We start from the raw sequence: 10,609 nt of genomic DNA, 5'->3' as shown, positions 1-10,609 counted from the left end.
AGTTAATCATCTGTACTCCTACCAGGAGCCCCGCTCACCATTGTGAATTACTGAGGATGGTTTCTTGAAGGATAAGACACTATGTGGTTTCCATATAAAGAGCAGTAAAAGTCACAGCAGGGAGAAATGGGAATTGGCACTTTAACAAAAGGAGGAGGAGTTCTTAACAGTTTCATTAGTAGCTCAGAGGTTTGTATCAGCACCTCTTTGGAAAACACAGAATAAAACCTGCTGTAAAATAAGGTATTAGTCTTAAATAGAGCAAATAAATTAGTCAATTTACTGTATCTTAACAAGGTGTTAACTTGAGTAATCAGCATGTTGAATAAACCTTCAGTTTAATTTGTGTGTGTACATTTAGCATAGAGGGAAGCCAAATGAATTATCCAAGTTAGAAACAGATAAAGACAAGCAAGAAATACAGCAGAGCATATTTTATTTTTCTCTATTAGAAATCATCTGTTTACAACAAACTCAAGTTTCATCATACTCTTAAATATTTCTATAAATATTTATTATTTATGGATTATAAATGTGAATACAAAAGTGAAACTGAAGGAATATAAATACCTACCTGTCTTCTGGTTTTTTTTGATTCTATGTATTATATTTTCAATGCTGAGAATCTACATCTCTGTCTCTCTCACTTTCTTTCTTTTTTCTTCTTTTTTCCTTTTTTTCATCTTTTTTTTTTGATTCACTGAAGATAAAATTTCTGCATCCTCTTCAATAAAATAGTCAGTTTCTTTTAGCCTTTCCTTCTATAAATTAAATAATGAACATTGCATTAAGTTTTCCCCATTATTTGTGTTTATCAATCTAATAAAATATTTTGTGGATTCTCATATACAGCTTTTTGACGGTCTATCTTAATATTCCTTCTCTAGAGATCAGTATGAACTGAATTTACTGAAATTTACAAACTTAATGCATCAATATTTTTTCAGAATTTTTTACTGAAGAAATTACCACATAAATAGACTCCCAGGTACACATCAACACGTGGACCACAAATGGAAGCATTGATTGAAATACATTTTGTTTTTAATTTGAAAACAATCAAATCTTTAAAGAGTGGTAGATAGACAATTTTGAAATTCCCTGACCAAGTATCTTTATAAGTATCTCCAAATATGATTGAATTTTTATTATTTAGGAATCAGATTATGCCTATATAATATTCAATTTGTTATGTTTCCAGGAAATTATTTCAATGACCATAGAAGACTGTAGATATTAACAGAAATTCCTATTTTGGTGTACTATTTCAACCTATTTACCAAATTACCTCTAAAATCTACAGTTATGGATGGGTTCAGAGTAAGAGAAGGTTCTGCAACAGGTCCAGGCCAATCTGCTGTGACTGTGAGATGTTATGACCCACCACATCTGATGGTGGTTAAAGTGTTGGTGGCAGATAGGAGTGCTGATTGGGGCCTTGAGCAGTCCACTAAAGGAGAATCATTATGCACACCATTAGGCTTTGGAGCAAAACCATGTGGATACCTATTTTCCTTTTGAGAGAAACAGCTTTTTTGGCTTGCCTTAGGGCTTTAGTTGAGATTGAAAGCTTGACCACAGACCACCAAGTTATTATGTGATCTAAACTACCCATCATGAAGTGGGTGTTTTCTGACCTACCAAGCCATAAAACTGGTCATGCACAACAGCAGTCCATTATCAAATGGCAGTGGTACAGATGAGATGGGACTTGAACAGACCCTGAAGGCACAAGAAAGTTGAGTTGACCAAGGAATGACCCAAGTGCCCATGGTCCTTACTTCTGCTTTGTTAACTTATCTCTCCCAGTGCACAAATATAATCTCATGGAAAATTCCCTACAACTAATTTAATGAGGAAGATAAAATTTGGGTCTGTGATTTATTGGTGATGCTGCAAAATATTCAAGTATTTGTCAAAAGAGGACAGCTGCTGCCCTACAGCCTGTCTTTCAAATGTCCCTGAAAGACGGTGGTGAAGGTAAATCTTCCCAGTGGGCATAACTTGAACAGTGCACCTGACCGTTCATTTTTTTTTGCCTGGAAGAAGAAATAGTTAGAAGTATAGGTTTATATTGACTCATAGGATGTGGCCAGTTGTTTGGTAAGATGGTTAAGAACTTGGAATAAGATTAAATTTGTGATCACGGGAAGCATGTGGAGATACTTCACCACACATGATGTGGAAATGTTAGTAGCTCAAGTGAAAGATTACCAAAGGGTAACCTCAACAGAAGAGAGTTTTAATAACCAGGTGTGTAGGATTACCTGTACTCTAGATGTTAGCCTCTTTCCCTCGCCACTCCTTTCGTTGACCCACAGACTTATGAAGAATGTGGCCATGATGACAGGGATGAAGATTTACATCAGATCTACAGTGTGGACTTCTACTCATCAATATTTACTGGTCACAGAAACTTCTGAGTTCCAAATCCAGCCAACAATACTATCTGTGTGCTACAGAATATCTTATTCAGGATCATATTATTCCTCACACCATCATTGCTGACCAAGGAATTTATTTCACAGCAAATAAACATGGCAAAGGCCCTTGCTCATGAAATTAATCTTGCTATAATTTTCTTCATAGCATAGATAATAGTATGGTGGAATGGTTTTTTGAAGACTCGTTTATGATGTCAGCCATATGGCAACAATTTTCAGGGCTAAAGTAATATCCCCAGGATATTCCGCATGGTCAGAATACATGTGCGGTGCCGTATCTCTTATAGTCAAAATGTATGGGCCAGGGAATCAAAACGAGGGAAAAAAAAAGTCAGAGACTACTATAAATATGATTTCAGGTGATATACTAGCAAACTTTTGCCTCTCATTGCCATGATTTTAGGCCCTGTGAATTTAGAGATCCTTATTTCAAAGGAAGTAATGCTTCCATCAAGTGATAATGAAATAATGATTGCATTGAACTAGACACTGAGATTTGACCCAGCCAAAACGAATGGAGTTTCTGTACTAGTTGGAGTGATTCTTCTGGTTATCAAGGTAAAATTGGGTTTCTACTAAAAATCAAAAAAGATATGTATTTCTGAAATGGAAGAGATCTTCCAGAGTGCTTCTTAGTACACTCATGTCTTATGATTGAAATCAGTGGAAAACTAGCACAGCTCAATTCAGGCTAGACTGATAATTACCCAAATCCTTCAGGAATAATGATTTGGGTAACTTCATCAGGCAAGAAACTACAACAAACTGACGTTCTTGCTGGGAGCAAAGGGTATAAAAATAGTAGTGGAAGAAGTTATTTAAACATACCAGCTATAACAATGAAACCAGTTTCTGATATATGGACTAATTTAATTATGAGTATTTCTTATCTGTATATAAATATGACTCTTTTGTCATATTTTGTGTGTGTGTTATCACATACACAATGTTTATTTTCTTTTCTTTCTCCTCTTATTCCCTAATCATGTAAAAAAGATGTGTTAATAGTGCTTAAATTTATATCTCAGTATTTAAGTTATACCATGTCAATAATGGAGCATGAATAGAAGAATGAATATCACCCAAAGAGAAAAAAGGGACTTTATATTCTTTCTTTTAAAAGATTAATGTGTTTTCAGCTGTATCTGAAATAGCTGCAATATGTTATGTGAAAGCATGGCTTTGCTGTTTTCAATATCTGGAGATTAATATGATTTAAGAAGATGTATATGGGTGCCAAGTTGACAATAGGTGAACTTGGCTGGGCTTAACTACTTTTTCTTAAGTTTTTCAGAATTTTATTTTCTGTACGTTTCTGGTTAGGGTGGAGTATGACAGAGTACCTTATGGGAGGTTTGGAGGGAGAATGTGAGCAGCAACCACTTTGTAGCTCACAAATGTTGTCACTGCTGGCTCACTTCATTGATGTGAGGCAGTGGCAGTCTGCATTTGTCCCACCTTCCACCGGATCCTCTTTCAGCTTCCTTACCTCTTGGACTTGTGCGGATGCTTAAGTCCATGACAATGGGCCTTAACGTCTGCAATATAAGCATACAAACAAGGTCAGAGGCAACAAGAATTGACATAGGTGACAGTCTGTTCTTGGAGCCTCTAGCTTGCCTTTATGGGCTCCTGATTGCTCTTGCTCTAATTTACATCCATCTTCCCTCCCCAGCTGCCTATCTTGTGAACTCCAAGCTCCAGCATCAAACCCAAACCCCTAGGGATTTGGCCTTCTGCATTTGTTAAGGTAAGACTGCTGCTTTTGTCTTATGATGGGCTTGTGAAGTACACAAGACAGATAGTCGGGGAAGGAAGATGGATGGATAGATATAGATTAGCATTGGTTCTGCTTCTTTGGTTGAACCCATAATAAAGTATTTCCTTTGTGTCCTGGATTCATTCTTAAACATACAGAAGAAAGAAATATGATGTTACTAATTTATCCTTAATTTTCCTAAAGACCCAGAATTAAATTATTCCGTCTTTTTTGAAAGTTAAGAGTAGCATAATACTCTGAATATTTCTTATTTTTTCTTGCTAGCAATAACTAATACAAGAAAAAAAGTAGGGAAAACTGGGGAGTCAGTGGAAAACAAACGGTTCAGAAAATCCACAAAAATATTGTTAGCTCACTAAAAATTCAGTTATTACTAGAACATGCCAGTTTTCTGTCTTTACAATAGCAATACCTTTCCACCACTGAGAGGTGCTCTCACACCTGGAGCTACAATATTTCCAAATACTATCATATTAAAGCTTGTGCACATATTTTTCAAACGTAATATTAAACATAGGACATTTTGGCTTAAACATGCTTGTATGCCATAGTATGAAAACAGATAATTTTGTTGTTACACAAACAATGGTTTGCCTGTGATAAAGTCATCCTTATTTAGTCACCCTTTAGTCAGCATATCAAAGGAATAATAATCCCTAACATGGTAAATTCTTGATGTATTATGTTTTAAAGCAATACCTTATATGTACTCAATTAGTGAGATTTTGGCATTGTCTTAGTACATTGTAAGTGTACAGAAACTACTTATTTAGACTTGTCCTTTTATTTGTCCTCCTAAGCTGCTTAAAAGCTTCTTGCTTTGTCATAATTTTTACTTATTTATATTAAATATTATTAACATTTGTAAGCTTCTAGTGAATTTGCCTGAAAGGACGACGGCTTCAGAGAAACATTCTTCTTTTATTTGGCTGGGTATTTTATAACAGGGGAAATATGGTGTTACAATCAAACATTGGACCTAATTGCTGACTTTAAAGCCTGGCTCTGCTTCTCACCTGTTCTGCAACCAACAGGATGAATTTAAACATCTCTGTATCTCATTCCTTCTCATTTGTAAAACCGTAGTGATAACAAAATATGTGTCTTCACGATTTGTTGTGCAGATCAAATGATCTAATTCATGTAAAAACCCTTCGAATAGGGCCTGGCATATGGTAAATGCCCAATAAATGTTACCCATAATAATAACTTCTTCTGTGCATGCTGATAAACTATGAGAACATATGGACCTAAAAGACAAGGCTTATAATTAACAAAGAAAAGTGTAAAGATCTTAGACAATAAAAGTAAAAATAATTTTAAAAAGTATCTTTTAAATATAGCCCTCTGCATAGAGATATTGCAAAAACAGTAAAAGTCAGAGCAATAGATGCACATAACTGTTTTATAACTAGTAGTTAGGTCCTTAACTCTATATAACTTTGAAATGAAATTGTAAAGCATAATACATTTCTCTCAGTAAGTTTCTCCAGATTCCCTTTGAATTTGTGTAGGACCAATAGATATATCCAGGCACTATTTGACAAAACACTACTTTTCAAAAAGTAGGAACAGCATGTAATTACCTCAGCATGATATTTCTTTGGTAATTGCAGATAAATTGATAAAAACATCTCAACTACTAGGCAAGCAGAGTATTGATTGCAATTTACTAGGCTATAAGAAAAAGTGATTTTCCCTCAAGTTTTAATATAAGTACTTACTTGTTTTATTCTATGACAAATATAGACTTTTTCATTTCAGAAACTCAGAGTCTTCATGGAAAAATCACGATTACTAATCCTCAAGATTGTCTCTATACATTTTTTGCAAGTATTTGACTGCTCATTATTTTCCTGCTGGGCACTTTTCTAAAAATTACAGTTTCTATAATGGAGCATTTTATTGTTGCATTTTATCAATGTATTTCCTAAGTGCAAAATCTCAGAATTTCATGAAGATATTTTTTTAGAAAGAAAAATAGGAAGGTGACGGATCCTTCTTTTCAATAGTTTCTCATTACACATATACTTGCATACACAAATCATAGAAAAGCTCATTCCATTTGTATTCAGTTCTTTGTTTCCGATTTCACTGACATGTAGTATCCTCCAGTACAAGTTGTTCAACACTTTGTTCTGAAGTAAAGCAATGCTCTATATTAATTTTAATTTGGGATGTACTGTTTGGATACTATACTGAATTTTGTCTAATTACCTTTTCCACTGCTTTCTTGAATTGATCTCAAAAGAAACGTGTGCATTTATAGTTCACTTATCAGTGACATTTATTCTGAGTATAACAATATGCCATCTATTTAGCTGTAATTATAAGTTGTTTCACCTAACCAAAAATGCACTTCTCTCACTGATTATAAGGTTTTGGATTCACAACAGATAACAAAATAAGAGAGTACAATGAGATTTAATTAGTTTATAGAGTAGGGGTTGTGTACTTACAGAAGGAATTTGATCAGTGATGACACTGTTTAGTTCTGACACGAAAGTTCTAGCATGCAATTATTTTCCTTTGCGGAAGTAGTGTATACTTAAGCATCATGGCCAATCAACTGTTCCTCCTCACTGCCATGCATTCCTATTCTAAAGTCTAGTGGTAACCCTTATGGTGAAATTTGGTCACTGTAGGTAGTTCTACATATACAGACAAAGGTATGGTGAAGATGATACAAACCAATATTAATTTATCAAGGACCACACATGAAGTTAATATTTGTCAATCATTCATTCTTGAAAAGATTTTTCCATAAATCTATTGGCATATTCAGTTATTTCCTAGAGAAATATACATGATAATTGAGCATAAATGATGCTAAATAGTGGAAGTTCGAAGCCGCTGCAAGTAGAAATGGTAATTAATAATGTATAAAATTATAACATTATTCAAATTCCTTCCCAATTTACAATCCTTTCTCCAATTAGAGTTTTTTTGGAATACACTCTTCTTAGCCAAAAGCACTGAGAATGGCAATTTTAAAAATTATTAGAGAAGAATGGTAGCTCGTAGAAAACCTGTGTGTAACAGGTAGCTGGTGGCAGGCACACTGAAGAGTGGAAGGATTTAGCCAATCAGTTGATACATTATTTAAAATCTGAAATGTTGAAAAATTGTAGATGAAGTGTCCTAAAACATATGAGGTAGAAGGAGGTAGAGTTGTGTGTTCAGCTTCTCTCACTTCCTTTATCTTTCCCTTTTCACTCTTGTGGAAGAGAATTTCCCTTATCACAGTAACTCAGCTATGCTATGAAAGAATGGAAATGATTTTTTTTTTTAAAGTTTGTTTGAAAGATGCTTCACTCTGAATAATCTGAAAGAAACAGTTATTTCCATTGAGGTTTATAAAATATTTTCTATGATCTTCCTTCCAGAATGGAGTCAGGGATTAAATCAGCATTTGTTGGAATGCCTCTGGAATGAAGTCAGGGCTTCATGAAGGCAAGGGGGGTAAAAACACTGATGGTGACATGGCAGGAGTGAGAAGTGTAAAGACTGCTAAAGAAAAAACCTGAGCCCCAGACACTAATGTGAGATTGACCCTTTATGAACTGAGGTACAAATCAAAGAAGTTATTCACATGACCTTGGTCTGATATAATATAGCATCCTTTCAACTGAGTAAAACTCTGAGCAGTAGCTTTGCTCAGAAACTGTGCCTGAAAGAAAACTACCTTCAGAAATTATGGTAGCAGCTGGAACAGGGGACATAAATACAACTAGTGTTCTCTAGCTATGACCTCTAAGACCACTCATAGCTTCAGGCAATTTTGTCTCACTACAGCTTATATTTCCCTCCAGAAACTTATCACACCGTCAATGCCCTTTGCCCTGGGTGAGACAACTGATGCTTCAGTGGCAGTGTACTGTCACCAGAAACTCTGTCCCTGATAGCTTGTAATTTAAGGCCATCTCTACTCCTTTAGCCATTAGTGTAATAAACACAGAATTACAACATATATGACGCATCCCTTTTCTGAATTGTGGCATTAGGAAATTCCAGACATTTCAGCTAAAAACTTTTAGATGTTGAAAGGAAAAGGAGAAGAGACTATTTTATAATACTAGTGTGTGGGATCTGAATACTATGATTCCTGATCCACCCATGTTATTTATCTGTGAGAAAATTTGGAACAGAAATCGTCATACTGAAACAATGCCACTCAATAAGGACAAATATGCAAGAATCTTATTTGTAACCTCCATTGTCCATTCACTCCATGCTGTAGGACTCATTTTGCCTTTTCTTCCCTTGGATGAAAACTAGGGCAAGTCCCATGGCTGTCATTGTCACTTTAACATAAAAAATTCTCAAGTAACTTCCAGTTTTCATACACTGTCTCATTTCAGTAATTATTTTTTTCAATCCATTCTATTAATTTAAAATTATAAACTTCATCCAAAGTTGAAACACAATAATCTTCCCTATCAAAGGAGAAGCTTTCCATACACAGTGAATGTTGGAATGTGACATGAACCTTCCTATTTGATTAATGATGTGAGGGAACATCGGGCTGTCCTGCAGGGCAGACTTTTAAAGCTGACACTGACTTTCAGGGTGTGTGGGTTCTTCCATGCTCACTGCCCCACCACTGGGAACCTCTCATTCATGGTTTCTGTAAGGGAGACAAAGAACAACTCTATTCCGACTAGTTACATTTGGTAATGGCCTGTGTCTTGTCCTGTGCAAACAGACTACCCATTCTTTTGCCAGAAAAACCTATGAAACTTCAGGTCTTATACTGTCAGTAATTTATTGAAAAAAATTCAGCATCATGAGTAAAACTTTTGGAATATGCATTGATATTTTATTTTATGAGTACTTGGTTAACACTTGAAATACCTAGGAATGCTCACTATAGGGGTAGTGAATTAGCATTTGAAATTAATAACTTTTCCCATTTTTACTGAGATAAAAAGAAATCCATGCAAGAATTTTAAAGTCATAGGTTGATTTCAACTAAAAACTCTTGAACTATCATTTTCTCAATAAACAATGGAAGACTTGATGACCAGTATAAGGGAATTTAGAAATATATGTATTTGCTGAAATGATTAATGGTCAAGAGGTGTTTATTAGCTAATAATCTTATATAGATTTGACCCTTGAACAAAGTCTGGAGAGCTCTCAGACTGACATTTTCCTGAGTGAGGGTCTTGGTCAAGGGCTTTATTCAGTCCACTGTGCCACAGTGTTTTTGAGGGATCTGTCGTCTTACTGGATGAGAAGGTTAACTTAATACTTCTACCACAACAGGTCCCATGACTGTTTGGGACCTGTTTACAAATAAATTTTCTGTGAGAGGTAGAATTCAGTCTAAGCCTCGCTTTCGTTGTAACATATCACCTAGCTGTGAAACTATACGAAAGAATGCCTATTGTAATTCATGTATCTCTAATCATTTGAGGCCTTTGGTCTCACAAGCAACAGAGTGAAGATACTGACTCATGTCAGTTCTTATCAAAAGGCTGATTCAACTCAAACACCTTTATCCTTCATTTGCCCTGATAACAACTAATAATCCAGTCTTATTTTTTTAAAAAGATATTGAGTCAGACAACAATATATTATAGTTTCTCAAGCTCCAGGGGAACTATACGAAGTTATCGAAGTAATCTCGGTGGGCTTTGAAAAGCCCCTATGGTTTCACATTACATGAAGAGGGAAGTGCCTCCTGCTCTCTTCCCTTTGGGATGTGGATAGGACTCAGCATATTAAGATCTGTCACCAAAAGTCTTCTCTTCATCTTTAAATAACAGTACTTTTATTGTCTTTGTGTTGCTTGAGAAACTAACATTTTTTTTAAAAAGACAGAAATTTTCTTTCCTTTCCACTTAGAATAGTGTAATCATAATTCAATTTGGAATATGGGAACAGTTGGTTTTTATTGTGTTGGGGCTTTAGCCTAAATTGAGATGAAAATGCATCAATTTTTATCTCACAGTATATGTAATAAATATAATATAACTGCCAGAAAAAAATGTGCCAGCCAAGCTATGTATTTATAATCTATTACATAATCCATTAGAACCAATAGTTTTCAGGCAACCACTGAACCAATTACTATAGTACAACAGTGATTTAATCTAGTAGACCCATTGATTATGCCAAATATAAATTTTAAAAATATTATTCATGAAAGATAAAATGAATGTATAAAATGAACAAAGATTATTTTATTTTTGAGGAGAGCAGAGGGATAGTAAAGCTAGTTAAAAGAGCATTTGAGTAACTGTTGTCTGTAGATATTTAAAAATATTAAAATAAGAAATATTTATAAATGTTTAGTTGAATATGATGCTGGCTAATATTTTAGAGGACAACTACAATCATAAACTTCAGGTTTCTTCTTTTATTCTTTTTTACTGGTAAG

General features: G+C 34.8%; 1 long non-coding RNA gene across 1 annotated transcript in view; it reads right to left on the bottom strand.

The window, feature by feature from the left end:
* Positions 1-749: 749 nt before the first annotated feature.
* Positions 750-10,609, bottom strand: part of LOC114677707 (uncharacterized) — a 77,346-nt gene continuing 67,486 nt past the window's right edge. Inside the window, exons 2-3 of the long non-coding RNA XR_003729140.1 lie at positions 3,934-3,982; positions 750-761 (exon numbers count right to left, since the gene is read on the bottom strand). This is a non-coding gene — a long non-coding RNA (uncharacterized LOC114677707). The remainder of the gene's footprint in view (positions 762-3,933; positions 3,983-10,609) is intronic.

The sequence above is a fragment of the Macaca mulatta genome, chromosome 1 (assembly GCF_049350105.2).
Source record: "Macaca mulatta isolate MMU2019108-1 chromosome 1, T2T-MMU8v2.0, whole genome shotgun sequence".
NCBI classification, from domain to species: domain Eukaryota; kingdom Metazoa; phylum Chordata; class Mammalia; order Primates; family Cercopithecidae; genus Macaca; species Macaca mulatta.
The sequence above is the reverse complement of the archived record's forward strand: the minus strand, read 5'-3'. Positions and strand labels throughout refer to the sequence as shown.